This window comes from Haemaphysalis longicornis, unplaced genomic scaffold, assembly GCF_048455015.1.
Source record: "Haemaphysalis longicornis isolate Haplotype H1 unplaced genomic scaffold, Haemaphysalis longicornis Haplotype H1 scaffold_5, whole genome shotgun sequence".
NCBI classification, from domain to species: domain Eukaryota; kingdom Metazoa; phylum Arthropoda; class Arachnida; order Ixodida; family Ixodidae; genus Haemaphysalis; species Haemaphysalis longicornis.
The window spans coordinates 177,964,337-177,982,071 of NW_027526385.1; the positions used below are offsets into that span (position 1 = coordinate 177,964,337).

At 48.1% G+C, this 17,735-nt stretch overlaps 1 protein-coding gene across 1 annotated transcript in view; it reads left to right on the forward strand.

Moving 5' to 3' along the window:
* Positions 1 to 3,919: 3,919 nt before the first annotated feature.
* Positions 3,920 to 17,735, forward strand: part of LOC144140020 (monocarboxylate transporter 14-like) — a 77,478-nt gene continuing 63,662 nt past the window's right edge. The window contains exon 1 of the mRNA XM_077672233.1: positions 3,920 to 4,019. The gene's annotated coding sequence lies outside the window, so the exon portion shown is untranslated. The remainder of the gene's footprint in view (positions 4,020 to 17,735) is intronic.

Here is a 17,735-nt window from a genome sequence, read left to right on the forward strand (position 1 = left end):
GCTCGCAGACGTGACGAGAAAATACGGCCAGCTTCAGGACGCTCACAGCAAGGCAAATGCAACCATTCAGGGCCTTAAAAAGAAAGTTCAGAAGCTTGAAAGTAACGTAGAGAACACGGGAGAGCGAATGAAGTTTCTGAACGAGGATCAAGTAGAATCACTTTCTCGAAAAGGCAACCAGGGGAACACTTGGTCGCCGCAAAGGATCCAGCAAGCGCTTAAGGTTAAGCTGTCGTGTGGAACGACTGGGTATGAAACCCTAAGGAAGCTTGGATACCCCCTTCCATCCAATAGGGCCCTCACAAGGCGCCTTCCCGGACTGGAGTTGATGCCAGGAATCCTAACTGATGTAGTAAAGCTGCTGAAGTTAAAAGCTGAAACCATGGAAGATGTGGAGAAGGACTGCGCTTTGTTTTTTGGATGAGATGGAGATTGCAGAGGGGTACGAGTTAGATCGATCTGCAGACGTCGTGTTTGGCGGGACAACTTCGCCCTTAAGACCAGACGAACCCGCACAACGTGCACTGGTGTTCATGGTGGGCGGCCTGACGCAGAGGTGCAAGCAGGTAATTGCGTACCATTTCACTGGGAGCCACGTCGATGGCAACACCCTCAAGAAGTACGTTCTCCAAATTGTTCGTCCTTGTCACGACATTTCACTAAGAATTCGGGTTGTGACCTGTGATATGGGAGCGTCCAACCGCGCGATGTGGCGAGATTTGGGCTTTTCGAGTCACAGAGATTCTCGCACTGTCTGTTCTATTGCACACCCTTGCCTTGAAGATCAGAAATTTTATTTTAGTGCGGACACTGCACATGTGCTTAAGAATATCAGGGGCCAACTTCTGAATTCGGAAGTCTTCACTCTGAGTAAATCGGCTGTAAAGGAGCGTAGTTTGCCCTCCAATAAAGTAAAAATTAAGCACGTACGCTCTGTCATAGAACATGACAGCGACAAAGAACTGAAAGTGGCACCGAAGCTGTCAGAAGTTCATGTTAGTAAGGGCCACTTTTCAAAAATGAAAGTGGGAGTAGCTGTGCATTTTTTCCGAGACACTCCTGCTGCGATCAGATACCTGATAAAGCAGAAAGTTTTGAAACCAAAAGCGGAGACTACGGCATGGTTCTTGGAGCTCGTGTCGAAATGGTACACCATTATGTCCTCACGACATCCGTCTACCGCTCTAAGTCTCCAAAATATGGACAAGTACTACTCGGCTATCGACACTCTGAAACTGTCGGTTGAAACCATGCAAGGGATGAAGGCAGGAGGTTCAGCTCAGTGGAAGCCGTCTGAAGCAGGCTAATTGATAGCCACTACAGTCTTCCTTCAGCTTCAGGACATTATTTTGAAGAGTGAAGGCTACGAGTACTTTTTAACGGGTAGAATACTCCAGGACTGCCTCGAAAACCTGTTCTCGGTCATACGCCTAAGGAAACCAGTGCCGAATGCTTATGACATGAAGTGTGCCGTGAAGCTTGTTTGCGTTAGCCAATTTCTGTACACGCCAACGACAACAAGCTACGATGTCGACGATGGCCAATTTCTGGTTGACTTGCTCTCAAGGGTCTGCAAGAGCACGCCGAAGCTGAAGCAGAAGCCATTGACGACAATGAAATCCTTTTCATCGAGGAGCTGTCGTCAGTGGACTGTGGCATCCTGTTTCACATCGGCGGGTTTCTTTTGAAAGACACCATAAAGGCGGTTGGCGCATGCGAACATTGCAAGACTGCAGTGTTGGGGACTTGCATCAGCGAGCATTCCTATCTGACCGTGCTGAAGGAGTACGTTCGCCATGGCAACAACCTCCACTATTTAAGCGATGCTGTTATGCGCACGCTGAAGTATTGTGAGGAGCTTTTCAGGGGAATCATTACGTGGACGGACAGCGTGCTCACAGTTAAGTCACCACTTCAGGTCGTGACCACATATCTCAGCAAAATGTCGCGATGCAATCTGCAAACATGTGAACAACACAAAGAAACCGTAGAGAAGATGCTTATAGCAAGCTTTGCAAGGCTCCGGCTGCGCATACACATTCGTCAATTTGCCAAAAGAGTAGTGGATGGCAACGCAAGCAAGACGTGCGCAGGAGTGAACTTGCCCTGAACTTTCCAGACTTCTAGCTTGATATTGTAAATAGAAAACTGTAAAGTTGTGTGTTGTACAGTTTTGCCTATATATATGTTCCCTTGAAGTATTTCACGGTCTCTTTGATTTCCTTTTAATTATTGTGTTGGTGTCTTATTTGTTGCATTGACTGCATTCAACAATTCATGCTACAAACCATGGTTCTGCTGTCAGGCTGCGACACAGAGCCCACGCGCTGGTAATAAACGTGTTGACAAGCTCGTTTTGCTTCGTCGGAATGGTTGTTTTGGTTTTGTATCACATGCTGCACTGCCCACAACTGGGCACTGTATACTTGCCGCTGAATTCATTGTTTAACAAACCCCATGTTTCTGTGGTGGTATCTTGTGCAATACTTTTAATTTGTCAAGTGAAGGTGCTGAACCACACACCTTTTGGGATTTCATTGCATCATTTTGAGCATTATAACGAGACGTGGCTGTGTGTAGCAAACTGGGAGACTTACTGTCGTAATCAGTTCCCCGTGAATTATATTTCATGACTTCTCGCTTTGTTTGGTTGTGTTTGTTTTTATCTTTTTACCAAACGATCCCCAATTATTTTACTTTTAATTGTGAATCGATTTTCCTTTTGTATGATAGTTTTCGTTCAAGTTCCGCCTCCATTTTTGGTGGTATGTCCACCCCCTCCCCCAAAATTAACTTCTGCATGCTGCGCATCTATTTACTGTACCTATTAAATGCCTTCGCCGATTAGGCATTTTTGTTCAGTTACAAAGCGTTGTACATTAATGGGGCTTCTTGGCAGATTTCTCTTTTTTCTTCTTTATGCATAAACCGCAGTGCTTTAGATAAGCCTCTGCTATTTCGTTCATTCACTTTTAGCTTTTGTTTTCCCCTTGGAGAAACAACTACATACACTATTACAACAACTGAGTGTCCTCGCTTCGCCATTTGCGCATTATCTTTCATATAGAAGGTATTATGCTTTTTCCGTCTGTGATTTTCGGCAAAGAACGCTCATGAATAATATCAGTTAACTGCGAAATCAGACAGACTTAGTGGAAAAACAGAGTGATTCATGTAACATGCCTCTCCCGCGAAGTCTTTGCCTGTCGAATGCACTTATAAGACGCAACTTTTTCGCAGATGAGATTTAACACCAAAACTAACGATCAAGAAGCGAGCCTCATTGATGCATTATTATGCATGTTACATTTAAAAGTGTAGAGACATTTCGCTTACTTAAGTTTACAAAACAAAAAAGTGGGAGACGCACGTACGCGGTAGTGCACGGATGCGTCTCTATGTGCCGTGTTTCCCCCGCTATTTCGTCTTGTCGACTGAGCTAGCGCAGTGTTTTCACTGTTAAGACGTACAAGCAAGCCCACTGATAAGTTCTCCTTCACTCTGGAAGGGGTTTGTGGCCACGGAATGCGTGTGCATATAAGAATCCGATAGCACATCCCCGTGCTTGCAGCGCGCTGCCCCACCGGCGGGACTCAACATGGCGGCTTCCGTAGCAGACGACGCAGTTGTCTCCACCCGTCACCCTACCCGCATTAACTTACATGCCGCCTGACGGCCGCCGTGAATCCAGCTTAAGTTGCTTTGTGTCACCATTCGGCGCTAAACCAGTGCCACTGCCATCTAAACAATAAAAATTCCACGCAGTATCCCCTTCTACAACCACCTGCTTGGCACGACGAACTCGGCTGCATGCCATCCGCCCACTAAACAGCATATTCACTCCGGCATATGGGACGGCGTCTGCACAGACGCAGCTTTCATGCTGGCGGATCCGAATGCCTGCTTGTCATTCCGCGGCGCCTGCGCTTGTGATAAGGGGTCATTTCCACAGCGAGGCTCGCTAAGCTTACGCCGGCGTGCTTATAACGTGTACAGACGTGTCCGTTACTACTCGTGTGGTATGTACAGCTTCGTTCGTTCGCTATTGTCTTCATTGCACGATATATTATACTGTAAAGAGGCAGGAGAGTCCGCACAAGTAGGCAGCTTGACCGGTCGCTCCGTTTATCCAGGCAGGTGGTGATTCAACAGAACCCCGGGGCTCACGATGATGATGATGTTCAAATGATGATTATAATAGATGTGTACTGGTGAGGAACTTGTCCTACCAATGGATGGTGATTAGCCCACTTCATGGATACCTTGTGTTGAACAATAAACCGTGCATTACAAAATAGGCGCCCACAATATATAGTATTGGGTGGAAGCAAAAAAGACAAGAAGCTTTAGGCGTTATTGAAGCTAACGGAAAATTTTACGGGTGTACTTAGATTATTTTCTTAGCGATAGTTAACGCGGATACTCGAGTTGCAAAGCTAGTACCGAGTGCACGGCGTCCAGCAGTTTCCGTTATCCCCGGAAAACAGATGAGGAAGATGGGGGTTAGTGGAACATTTTGGACAGTGCACATGTGACGTGAAGGAACTGTCCCTCCTAGATGCCGAAGCAATGGTGATCAGTGTTCAATATAAGGAGCTTGCTTTTGTAATTTTGGTAGTCAATAGGTATCCAGAAAAGACCCATGTCAAACGAAGAAAGACAGCGCAAAAGAGTGGACAATATTTTGCGCTGTTTTCTTTCATAGTAAAATGCACCAAGTGGCCCTTCAGCAAACCATTCTGCAACTCACGTCAAAGTTTTTACTAATGAACCTTATATGTGTCGCATTGAAACTTGACAGACATGACAATGCCATTTCTGTGCGAACCCTAAGTTGATGCAGCTTAAGCAGACGAATTTCGCATCCACGTCTATTTAACGCCGTCATCTGGGTATGGCCAGAGTCCTTCAATGCTTTACTGGTCACGAAACTCCCCCGTAACTCAATGGGAGAGCTTCATATGCTGCGTTTGGCCGCCGCGCCGTGGCGCCACCCTCTCATCGAGGTCACTCCTCGGGCGGCGTTGCGCTGGCTCGAACGGCGGAGCCGCGACGAGTTGTGTTTGTTTTGTGCGGGAAAAAAAATGTAATCGTGCATATCGCGCTCTTGCGATGCGACTTAAGTAGTGCAACGACGATGCCGAACATGTGTTGCGGCCCGGGATGTCGTTCCTTGTACAACGATACCACAGAAAATGTTTCCTTGTTCTGTTGACCGAGCGACGGGCAGCTGTGTGATAAATGGAGGGGCGCCATTCCAAGGCAAGCAACGGGAGATTTCAGCTTCGTATATAGGTGTGTCGCAGTGTGGAAATGCACTGTGTGCGAGAAGGGAAAAAGCAATGTACCCTTTTGAGAGCATCGTGGACCTAGAATTGTACAAGGCTATCTTAAATCCGGATTTTTGCCATATCAGTCAGTTTGTAGCGGTGCTTCATTACCTGTTTGCAAACTTGTATTACCTTGGGCTCAGGCTCGCGTGTAAAAAAAGCTTTGGGACGTCCTTGTGCTTTTAATTTTCATATTTCCGCGAATTATCCCTTAGGGTTCGTTTTGTTTGTTTTGTAATCGCGCGTGGCCGATTCCGGTTTCTTATCTGGCGTTTCAACCGGAGCGCCCGTTTTCTCTTTTTGTCGTACGTCCCGTCGGGCAATACAGTCAACCCCGGCTATAACGAACCCGGATAGAGCGAATTATGCTATATATCAAACAAAAATAATTCAGTTACGGAAATACATGGGAAACATATTCCTTATAACGAAGTTCACATCCGATATACCGAACTCTGGGCGCCTAGAATGGCCGCCAAAATGCATGATCTCGGAGCGGCGATTGAGATGTGGATTGGCCGCGATTGAGACATTGCGCCTCGCACGGAGCGACGTGACGCCCAATACTTTCCGGAACTGTTTCCGATGCGCGGGACTCGCGACGGAACTCGCCCAGTCAGTGAGTGCGGACCAAAACAGCAGCATCGGTGAACTGTGGGAAGAGCTCGCCAACGTTCCCGATGATGTCGCCAGTGAAATCCGTCCGACGCTTATAATGAAGCGCTTTCGGCAGTCGATGTGCTCCGCCAATGCTTCTTAGATTTTTGAGGAGACGGACTCGAACTGGTGCAAACAATGTTTCGCGTAGAGAATGCTATACTAGTTGAAGCCGCTAAAACGAAAGTGAAAACAAAAATCACCGTTTTTTTTTTGCAACGTGGACAGTAAACGCGGAAAGTAGCTTTGATAATAAATGGGTTATTTTGGTCTGGTCATGGCTACTCTACTGTGTCCGTTTCTGCATACGTGGATGGCGGAGTTGGGGAGGGGGCGGTGGGCTCCCGCGAATTGCGAACTCGTAACGATAAGCTCGTTATAGTCGGGTTCGGCTATATCGAACTATTGGATATATCGAACTAATCGCTGTGCATATTGCAGTTCGCTATAAACGGGTTTGACTGTATTGTTTGATATGGAAAGGGTGCCACCTTGTCGGTAACTTGATTTTTTGTTTCTTCGACACTGTTCTAGATCCTGTTTCCATGGATCTGAAATTAATTTTCTTATCTGGCGTTTCAACCGGCGCGCCCGTTTTCTCTTTTTGTCGTACGTCCCGTCGGGCAATATTGTTTGATATGGAAAGGGTGCCACCTTGTCGCTAACTTGATTTTTGGTTTCTTCGACAATGTTCTCGATCCTATTTCCATGGATCTGAAATTAATAACGTTCCGAGAGTAATGCGTGCATAAAAAACGCCGCGCAACTTACTTTATCGACGTTCATCTGTTCAGGTCACACTGCGGACTGCTTCTTCGACGTTTGTGTTTCCTTCTAGTCGTTTGTAGTGCAGGAGATCCCTAGGTCACTGCGTTCAGAAAAGCTTTGCGTCGTTCTTGGCTACGTGGCAATATTCTGTTTCCTCCGTGTGCTGCACATCGCAGCGAGAAAAAACAAATTTTTGTGCGCTGGACCACGCTGTTTTGTCACCCTTCCTAACATTGAAATTTTTTCTTGCGTGTGATAAAATCAGTTTCATTGTTCTTTTTTTGCTTCCTGTTTTTGCAAGGATTGCAAAGCGTGGAAGCAGAAAGACACATGGTGCAACATATATCTCTTCGTGTTTTGATTCTTCGCGTTTCTGCAGCGTTTTTAGATATTCTCAAGTATGTACCCACTCATCGAAACGGCAGCACTATTGGGCTATCTCTTTTAGCGTTCTGTGCATTCCAGAGCAATCAACGGATTCATTAAGCGTAGTCTGAACCACGCGTACTTGGTTTCTTTCAGAATTTTTTTTTTATTGTATTATCGACCCGCCGCGGTGGCTCAGTGGCTAAGGCGTTGCGCTGCTGAGCACGAGGTCGCGGGTTCGATTCCCGGCCGCGGCGGCCGCTTTTCTGATGGAGGCGAAAAGCAAAAACGCCCGTGTGTACGAGATTTCGGCGCACGATAAAAATCCCCAGGTGGTCAAAATTAATCCGGAGCCCTCCACTACGGCGCGCCTCATCGCCTGCGTTGCGTCGGCGCGTTAAACCCTGCAATCAATCAATATTGTATTATCGATAGGCCCGCAGCAGTCCGTGACTACACAGATACCGTGTGTATAGTATTTACAACTTTGCTTTAAGAAAAGAAGCAATATAGATTTAAAAATCCGTAAACACGACGGCGCAGCGCTTGTGCCAGAACACACAGAAGCCGTTGCCGTTCGCGGCCGCAGTCTACGGTAACTTTCTTCGAAAAATAAAACCCCATTGAAGGCAGGTGATAAACACAATAACTGGACTATTCATCGTTAACTACTACGAAAAAAAAACACTTAATCAGCGCGAAGACACCAAAAGCAGCGAGCGTTTGCACGCCAAGAGCTGGCCAATACGCCGCACGCGCGGCGGCTGGATGACCTTCGTGCGGCGGTGGCGCCTCTAGTGGCGCGCGCGGTCCCTATATGAAGCGAGCGCCGAAGTTTCGTGACCAGTAAAGCATTGAAGGACTCTGGTATGGCTTTGACCACAAAATCTCGAGGGTCTCTCAGGGTGTACCTGATGAAACCGGATTTTGACGCCCTTTTTTTATAGCATTAACGTAGGTATTACAGACACGACTGCGATTACTTGCATTCACAAGAATGAGGGTCACGGTTGTTGCGGCTCCCTCGAGGTGGCTTAAAAGCTCAAAAATGGTAAATGTGGGTATTGCAGCCCACCTTTGGCAATGGACCTTTGCCACGAACTTTATCTGCGCATACGCTTACAGGCACCGCCATTTCTTTTAATGGCTCGTTCTTATCGCTATTGCCGCATTTTACGGATGCCGTAAGGGCGCCGGGGCGAACTTCAAACACATTCTCGTTGGCATTCGATGGCCACTGCAAAAGCGCTAATTCATTGCACGGCCAATTATGGGCATTGCCAAATGTGCTAAACTTCGTCAAGGGCGAACCGAAAGAGCGACGTCTGAGCATAAAGTTAAAAAAGTGAAGCGCAATGTTCATGCAAAAAGCGAGCCTCTTCTATCACTACGGGCGCCCCCCGCGATTAGCAATATTGGACAAGAGCGTCACCGATATTCCGTGGCCGAAGGAGCCACCAATTGTGATTTCGATATTCGCCGCTACTAGCGCTGTTCTTGAAGTGGAAAACATCCATTCCTGCAATGAGAACAGTATGTTTCTTCGGCATATTCTTTTGAACCACTACTGCCGGCGTACCGAGGCGACGGGGAAATTTAAGAAAGAAGATTTATTTGTCGTAATGGGGCTAGTAGCTGTATTGCTCAGCTTCCCACAACAACACACCGAAAGGGGGGAGGGGGGGGGGAGGGGACAAATGACTGTCCGAGCAATCAGGTTTTCGAGGCGGCGCGGCAAAATATCGAGCAAGTTGGATGCGCGTGGGAGCGGCTGACGCGGCGGGTCATCCGGCGGCTAAACCGGTTCTCGGGGCGGAGACGCATGCGGGGCATGCTTGAAAACTCTGGGCCGAAAGGGACGCGAGGGGCCCAGGTCCGATTCCGGCCACGGGAAGCCGGAATCGGACCTGTGCTTCCGGCCACGGGAAGCCGGAATCGGACCTCATTCACTCGCCTTGTCCCTCCGGCGTCATCGTCGTCGGCGGCGGCGTTGTCCACCCCTCCCCCATTCTCCTCGCCGCGCGAGCTGCGCTCTCCGCCGCTCACCGTTGGCTCACCCCGTCTCCTCTCCGATAGCGAACACTCTCGCGAGGGGCATTGGATTGGATTCGATTGCATTGGCTTGGATTGGATTAGCTTGGCTTGGATTGGATTGGATTGGATTTGGATTGGATTGGATTAAAGTGGATTGTGTTGGATTGTGTTGCGTCATAGCTGCGGCAGACGCGCTGGGGCCGGCGCATGTGCAGTACTCTCTTCCGCGGTTTCCTCTCCTTCGGGCGCGCTGCGCATATAACCGGTGTGCCGTTGTCCGGCGAAGCAACATCCACGCTTGGCTCAAACATCTAGAGTCCACGCCGCTTTACAAGTACGCCAACGTCGTCATCGACTGGGACCGGCTTACGCAGTCCCCTCAACGTTATTCGCGCTATAAAACACGGTCCCTTCGCCGCTCCGCCTGCGCGTCGCATCTACACAGGGGTTCCCGCGAGGGGAGGTGGGAGTTTTTTCTTTCACTTCACCCGCGATCATTCAACATCGTTAGAGAAAGTTGTCTTTCCTGCAGGGCGTATTGGCGTACAACGGCACCAGTGGGCAGGGCCGGATTAAGGTGGGGGCTACGGGGGCTGCAGCCCCGGGCCCACAGCTGTCAGGGGCCCCGCTCGACCATATAAAAAAGTTATTGAGTGTGCTCGCTGCCCGCATTGAAAGTAGAAGGTAGGAGCTTCAACCTCACCTTCCCACCCGAGCTGACTAATTCGTGAAAGGTGTGGAGGAGTTGGGGGCCCCTCACGTTATGGTTGACAACCTTCGAGTCCATTTCAATTTAAATTAGTTATTCCTACTCCTCTTTCTTGTTTTCCCGAGGTTTATGAGAATACGCTTTGACCAAAAGTCTTGGGTACAGAGCTTAACCGGGCCTAAGAAGCCACATAAAACAGGCCCCGAGCTTCGGCTCCGGTCTTTTACGCGACACAGGTCGGTTCGGTCTTTTCTGTACACGGACATCTAAGTACGGGGACGTTTCGGCGCGCGCACGTTTCGGTATAAGAAAGGGTCAGGCATGCGAATAATGAAATAATGCCTGAAGAACATTGTAAATTGTTTAAATCTGAGGGTCGTTATATGTCATTATTGACAACTTAAGCACTGCCCTCTCATACACAATTTCTGCCAGAAATTTCAATGTATAGCGCTTGACAAGGAAGTTCATTGCGATGACGACCCGTTCAATAAAGCTAGTGGATTAGTTGAATCGCATAAGCGTGATAGATATCGACTCGATATTTCTCGCTCAATGGTCAGCGTATGGTTATGTAAATGTTCAAAGGTTGTGTAGGCCACTCCGGGGTCGTTCGGCTTCAGCCCGTGCCTTTGTGCTGTAGCCTCTGCAGGCTGTCTGAGCAACAAGCGTTGCGGAAGCTATAGGTCCGCGCGACTCCATTCGTAGCTAATTCTCAAGGCGCCAATCTGTGTGGACGCAGAGGCCGCCGGGCCAGCCCGACCCTAGTGGCTCCCTTCGAGCTGGGGAATCAGCAGGCCTGGCCGGTGTGAAGAGCTCAGGCGTGGACGCCAAACAAAGCAACAACAACGTGTGTTTCTGTTCGGGATGACGAAAGCTGTGCCCACTTAAAAACGCATCCTGCGTGCGGCCCCTTCGATGCCGTCTTGAAAACGGACCTCCGCCGCGACTCGGGGATGTTAAGCTGCTTGTCCCCGTGGGTGCTTTTCGCTTTGAAATGAGCCGCCGGACGGCGCAGCACGGACCAAAGGGCGGCCCGCAGTTCTGGTCGCGCTTGGGCGTGGCGACAGGAGGAGAGGAACCCCCCGAAAAAGCCCGGGAAAAACATTGGACGCGGCAGACGTATTGAAGATTCGAAAAAGAGAGGTCCCCCCATACTCGCCTCCGTCGTAGACCCCGAATCTATAGACGAGAAGCTTCAGCGTGTTTCCACTGCCAGTTAAGACCGAACAACGACCTCGACAACGAATGGAATTGTTGCGCGGCACCGACGGGAGCAGCAGCGCGGGGGGGGGGGAGGAGCAGAGACATTCTATCCCTATTAAACTGTTGTCTGATGCCATCTCTCGTGCTCCCCTGTCGCTCTCCAACCCAAAGGGGACCCGTTAATATGCAACGGCTTTCCCACTAGCAAGACCATCAAAGCTACGCGCGCAACAGGAGTTTCTCGCCGCTGAAAGTTCGACGGCCATGCGCAAACCCACGCATGAAGCCGACCGCTCCCCAGCCCAAAAAGCGGCATTTTTTTGTGTGAATTTTGCTGCGATAGGAAGGTTGCGCGTGTTCTAACCGCCGCGTGCTTTTTCGTCTGCGCGGGTAATCTACAGGATTTTGGCCCCTAAGCCGTGGCGGCTAACTGTTTGGCAGATGTCTGTGAGTGACAGCTGCCTGCGCGGACTTTGAGCCCTCCCATATATGCAGGTGGAGAACTTTACTATAAAATTAAAACTTTACCAGCTAAATAAAATATGCTTCTTGTAAAAAAATACTCTTCTGTACCATGGCGTGTGCAGGCCGACATGGCGCTTCGATTAATTGTGAATCTGTGACGGGCCGGCAATCAAACCATACTAACTTTTACGCCTCTTAAAATCCGTTATGTAATGCTAGTCATAAAGCCAAGAAATTAGTTTCCGGAAAGCGTAAAATTAAGTATAATTTGTCACTGATCAGAGCGCATAACATGGGCTTCGAAAATTTTCGCATATTAAAGCGGAATCATTTTCATCATCATCATCATCATCATCTTTAGGGCCCCCAAGGACGCAGTAGCCCCGGGCCCCAAAGTTTCCTAATCCGGCACTGCCAGTGGGGGCACTAAAGCTGCGCTTTAAAAAGTTTGAAAACAAGCATGCCAAGCGTTTTGTGCCCTGTGATGTCGGAATAGTATAGAAAATACCGCTTTAATGCGGGGAGGCCTATATCGGCCAAACGATCAGATGAGTGAATGACAGGGCACGCGAGCACAGTTCGTCACTAAACAATAATACTCGCGTGTATTCACCCGCGCGCTGAGGACAGTGCAGTCCTTTGAGTCCTTTGCAGACAAAATGCAGACTTTTCTTGGAGAAGCTTGAAATTCTCCGAAGAAGCGATAATACAGTGGCCGGCAAGGAGCTCTTAGTAGGCTTTTATATTAAGAGAAAAAAGGGACCAGTTCGTCAGCGACACGTCTGGGCTTCTGCGTGCCAGCGAATTCGAGCTTTTGGAAGCTTCACCTGGTTGTAGCTAGCATACCGTTTTTTTCTGTATTATTCCTTTTTTCGCGTGCTCCCATATTAAGAAATTAGATATGTACTCAGACGAGACCTTGTTGTCTAAGTCGAGCTTTAATTTTATCACATATTTTACTCATTCGCAATCCGAGCAACGTCTGCAGGATATTGTCTGACGCAGCCAGCCACTTTCGCCACTGGGACCACACAGATAAAACTGCCCGATTCATTCTCAGGAACTACTCACGAACATCAAGTATAACAGAAATGAAACAGTCCCTGAACTTGCCACCTCTACAACAACGCCGGCTTTATAGTCTTTTATCGGTTTTTCCTAGGCTATACCACAGCCAGTCTTCTTTCGCTGCCTCGCACACAAGACCCGCTGGTCGCGTTATCTCCCGTTTAGATCATGCATTCAAAGTTCAACCAATATTCGCGCGTACCAACCTATTTTCCTTCTCGCCACTCTTACTTGCTATTCGTCACTGGAATCAGCTCCCAGGTAACATCGTCACCCTCAGTAATCACGAGTCATTTATCAAAGATTTACAGTTATCCCTCAATGTATAAAATGTATAAATCATTTTTCAGTGTTTGTGCCATTTTTGAACCTCTTAGATTGGTTCAATGTTCGATGTTTGTGTTATTTTGAACCTGGGTCATTTTTTAACCCTCGTATTTTAGGAATTAGATAACTGTTGTGCGCCTTTTGTGTACCCTTTTTTTTGACACTATGCATTTCGACATGAATATATTTGTATTCGCATTTTTGTGGGTGTTGCTGTTTTGCTGTTTTTAATGTTACAATGTGTTTTTTTTATTGCGACCCCTATGTAACGCCCGTAAGGGCCTTTAGGGTAAATGAATAAAAAAAAAACCCGCCCGCATCTTTCCACGGGGGGAACTCGAGTAAATGCGTCGCAGAGTGGGGGGGGTATCGCGTGAGTGTTGCGTAATTGGGTATGGTTTGGGAATGCTTAATTGTTATTTCGTCTTTATTATTCTTATTTATGGAATGAAGGAGAAGCGAAGGCAAGGAGTGTAAAGTGAAAGTCTGTCTTTATTGCTTGGTGCCGTCAAGCAAAGCGTCAAGTCAAGCGAAAGCCAAGCAAAGACGCCCTTGACTGAATTCCGAACGCGCGCTCCGCCGCTAATATACACACCGCTCGCGTTCGAGGGAGAGGAGCACGGGGGAGAGACGCGCATGCGCACACTTCCGTACACAAGCGCGCGAACTTTATACGCACCCACCACGCCGTTATCACGTGTACACGCCCTGCCGCCGTTACTGTTGAGCGCGACACAGCGCGCGGGTAGCTACGACGCATGCGCGCACAGACGCGCTCCCCCCGCGCCGCCGCAGCTGTTGTTGAGAGCGACGGAGCGCACGGGGTACACCAACACCACCTAGACTATAAAGCCGAAATTATCTTTTGCGCGACGCGGCCTACGTCATCGGGCTGGGGCGGGCGGGGGCTGATTGAAAAAAATTCACAGCATATCCACGGGGTGAATGATGATGAGTGGGCGAAGCTCCTGAGGGGAAATCATCGGTAAAACCGTGACTCTTCAGTGAAAGTTCGCCCACTACATCTGTGTCCGAACGTAACGTCTAGAAAGTCTCGCTTAAACCGCGCGTCGTCACCTTGGGGCTGAGCTCGCCTGATGCGTTTTGCAGACGCCTCACGAGCTCTCACTGCATCGGGGTCTGCCTGCCGATACGCGCGCTTTCTCGCCGCTTCCCGTTCTCTGACGTTTTGGAGATCCTCTTCGCGCCGCAGCCGTGCCGCTTCGCGTACGGCAGGGTCCTCGCGCCGTTGCCGTGACGCTTGGGCCTCTCGTTCTCGAACGCTGGGATCTTGGCGGCGTCGTCGCGCAGCCAGACGACACGCTTTGGCCTCCCGCTTTCGTACGGCAGGATCTTGGCGGCGGCGTCGCGCAGCTTCACGGAGCGCTTCTGCCTCGCGGGCTCGCACATCGGGATTCTGTCTGCGAGCACGCGCTGCCGCCGCCTTGCGCTCTCGCCGCTCTGCAGCCTTATCCATCGGGCGACTCCGAGCGCGCGCCAACAGCGAACGGATTTTATTACAACGCTCCCCGCCATCTTGTAAACAATCCAAGAACTAAACTAGAGGTAGCCACGCCATCTAGTAAACAATCCAAGCGCATCTTTTCATCATATACAAGTACCGCCATCTAGTAAACAATCCAAGAACTATGATGATGATGATGATTTCTATTGGTTTCCCCTTTGTATCGGGGTGATGACATGTCATCTAACCAAAAAGGACTAATATACCTATGTTTTACACTTTTGGTTCAATACTAGCGCTGCTTAGGGCAGGCACAAAAAGCTTATTAGGCACCAAATACTTTTTTTCCCCTGTTACTAGAGGTAGCCACGCCATCTAGTAAACAATCCAAGAACTAAACTAGAGGTGGCTACATACATACGTCGAGGATGGACAGACCCACGCCTTAAGAAGCTTCGCCCCTAAAAGTCGGCTTCTGGGCAAAGCACATGGTCGTCTTCCCTGCAAAGCCCAAATACTTTTCTGCTGGCGTCGCCTGCAAGCTTTTCCGTGGGCCCTGCCACCCCTTCCTCTGTCCCCCGTCCTGGCGCAGGTAGGTACGTGCAGAAGCAGAAAGACGGCCATTGTCGCGAGACAGGTTAATTACCTCCCGATGGGGCCCACAGAAGCCCAACGAGAAGGGGACGAAAAGAAAAGGCGCGCCCACTCAGCATAACGTCCCGGCTTATCCTTTGTAGCGGCTGGGCGGCAGGGTTCACTAACCACAACTTCCCAGAATTTTCATAGCCACCCCTCACAACAAGTTTCCTTCAGGGCAAAGAGGTTCAAGTAGTGCCACACAGCATGCCCGTGTTTGTGTCAGTTCGCGCAGTGACAACAAATATCGATGTATATTTTGCGGTAGAATGAGAACAGATTGTTCGGTAAATTGTGGACAAAGATAACGTAAAAGTTTATAAGTTAGCCTTTATTTGCAAGCAAGTTTGACGGAGGTTGAATGATACCTACCCCGCACTATTTTCGACAGCGCATGTAAACTGAAACTGCTGTGTTCTCAGTCAGCTTTTTTTTTTTCTCACTGCACCCACGTGCATGGTACTGCGCGGATGATCCTGACCACGCTTCTTTTCGTGCCTGTCATTTGTCATTCTGCCGGGATGGTGCGCGCTAAATTTGTGATGCTGAGCAAGTGATCAGTTCCGTGGTGTCGCGGAAATTACACACCAGAGTGTGAAGTGCCGGTGTTTCGGTTTCCTCAAGAGGACGAGTAGCGATGACAATGGATACGTGCAATACGCCGGGAAGACTTTCCACCTACACTGAACTCCAGGGTGAGCTCCTGCTGAAGAATTTGCTGTGGTGCAGTACAAACATTCTGCTTAAAGGGACAGACAACCGATTTTTGTCGCGTATATGTTCTCTAGCTCATATGAAAGCCAGCGTTTTATATAGCCCGGTAACCACAAGCAATTTCTAAACAAACTGGCGGAAATAATTTTAATTTGGCAGGAAACTTCCTGAAAACGGAAGGGTGGCGGTTCGTAGTGTCGAAACTTGGAACTACAATATGTGTCCCTGTCACGTGACCTGCAAACCTAGCAGCTACTGTAACTGCTGAAGCGTTTATTTACGTATTGAAAACCTTTTAACACAAGTATTTGTATACGGTTAAATTGTATATGTATTTTTTAGCATCATTTTGAAAATTTGTTTAGACACGCCGCCCGCTGCCGCTGGGTTGCTCTCAGTGTGGCTAACTGAGCCTCCATGCCCAGAATCAACGGCAGCGTTCAGTAAACAGACCCAGTGAAGGAGCTTTGACGATTCTGCCTGAGGCAGAGACGTTTGTTCTGCCAAAATATTTGATTTCAGTTTCCAAATACGCCAACGGCAGCTTAAAAAAAAAAAAAAAAAAACGTCGCGCCCGGGGAGAATCGAACTTCCCGCCTCCACAACGTGAAGCCAGATTCTACCTATCGTCTATCCCAACAGATGGCGCATTCGTGCAAAATAGACTGTTGCATTAAAAAAACACATACAGGAACAAGAAAGCCTGCGATTCAAACTTTTTTAGCTGGGAACAAGTTTTTAAATATTGTTTTTTATTTCGCATACAGACAAAAGTATGTTGCCGAGCTACTCTATGTCATGGTTGCCAGCATTAGTTTTAGGAGGGACACGTACGGTTCGTAGGTAAAAAAATTCGATTTAAAAAGTTCTAGGGCGTTATCAGCAAAACCGTTTCTCGTCAAGGTGCTTTAAGTGATACCCTTTCATTTGGGATAGAGAATATATACTCGACAAAAATCGGTTGTCTGTCCCTTTAAGAACTTCTGTTGCCGACTGAATGACAAGATCGCGGACGCTAGCGCAAGAACAAAAGAAAGAAAGCTTCAAACGTTCACAGCAGCACTGGTGTTCTTTTAGTGCAATAGATCTGTTTAAAGTCATCATAAATGCATTTGTAGTGTTCGATCTGCATGCTTTTAAAAGATAGCTGGCATCATTAGGATGCTTCGCTGCAAAAAAATGGTTTCTTGCCGAGAAGTCACAAAGACAGTCCTAATAACACATGTTTCACTAATCTAGACGTATTAATTCCCCAATAAATACTTTACGCGCGCTATCAAAAAGTAAATGGCTCAGGATTGACGTGAACTGGTCCATAAAAAATTCGAGTAATTTTGTGGTGATACTTTTATATGAATGTGGAGCAACATGCCCTCAAATTTAGGATAAGCGCAATAGTTCGAATGGTCGCATCGTTTCCTGCGAAATACGATAAATAGTCCTGACCCCTTCGAGTTTCAGCGTAGTGTGTGAAGGACTGCTTCTAGTGGATTTAAAAAAAAATTAAAATCGTTTTGAGGTGAAAATTTTTCTTACCAACTCACTCTTTTTACAGGCATCGGCTGCAGACACCTCCGTGCACAATAGAACATGGCAGGGGTATTATAATGGCGTCCACGAATGATCAGCCAGTTAGTCGTATAATAATCCTATTTGTCGGTCTTGCTTTGCATTACGCTCTCACAGCGCTTTTTGGCCCATGGCAGTGAAGTTGAATAGGGTGTGCATGTTACAACAAAATATTCGTAATGATGGTGTTGGTACGTGACAAAAAGAACATATTTAAAATAAGAACAGGTAAAATTCAAAGTTAGCTTTACGTTGAGTCTTTTAGCATGTATTGCATTCTACTGCCCAAAAAATATCCAAAACGAGCTCGTGTGCTTCGTGTGTTAATGTTTTGTGCTTATTACTTCACTTCTAAACTGTCCAACTTCTCCTCGTTTGCGCTTGTAGCTGAAAAACGTGAGAGTTAGTTGCATGTGCAGCA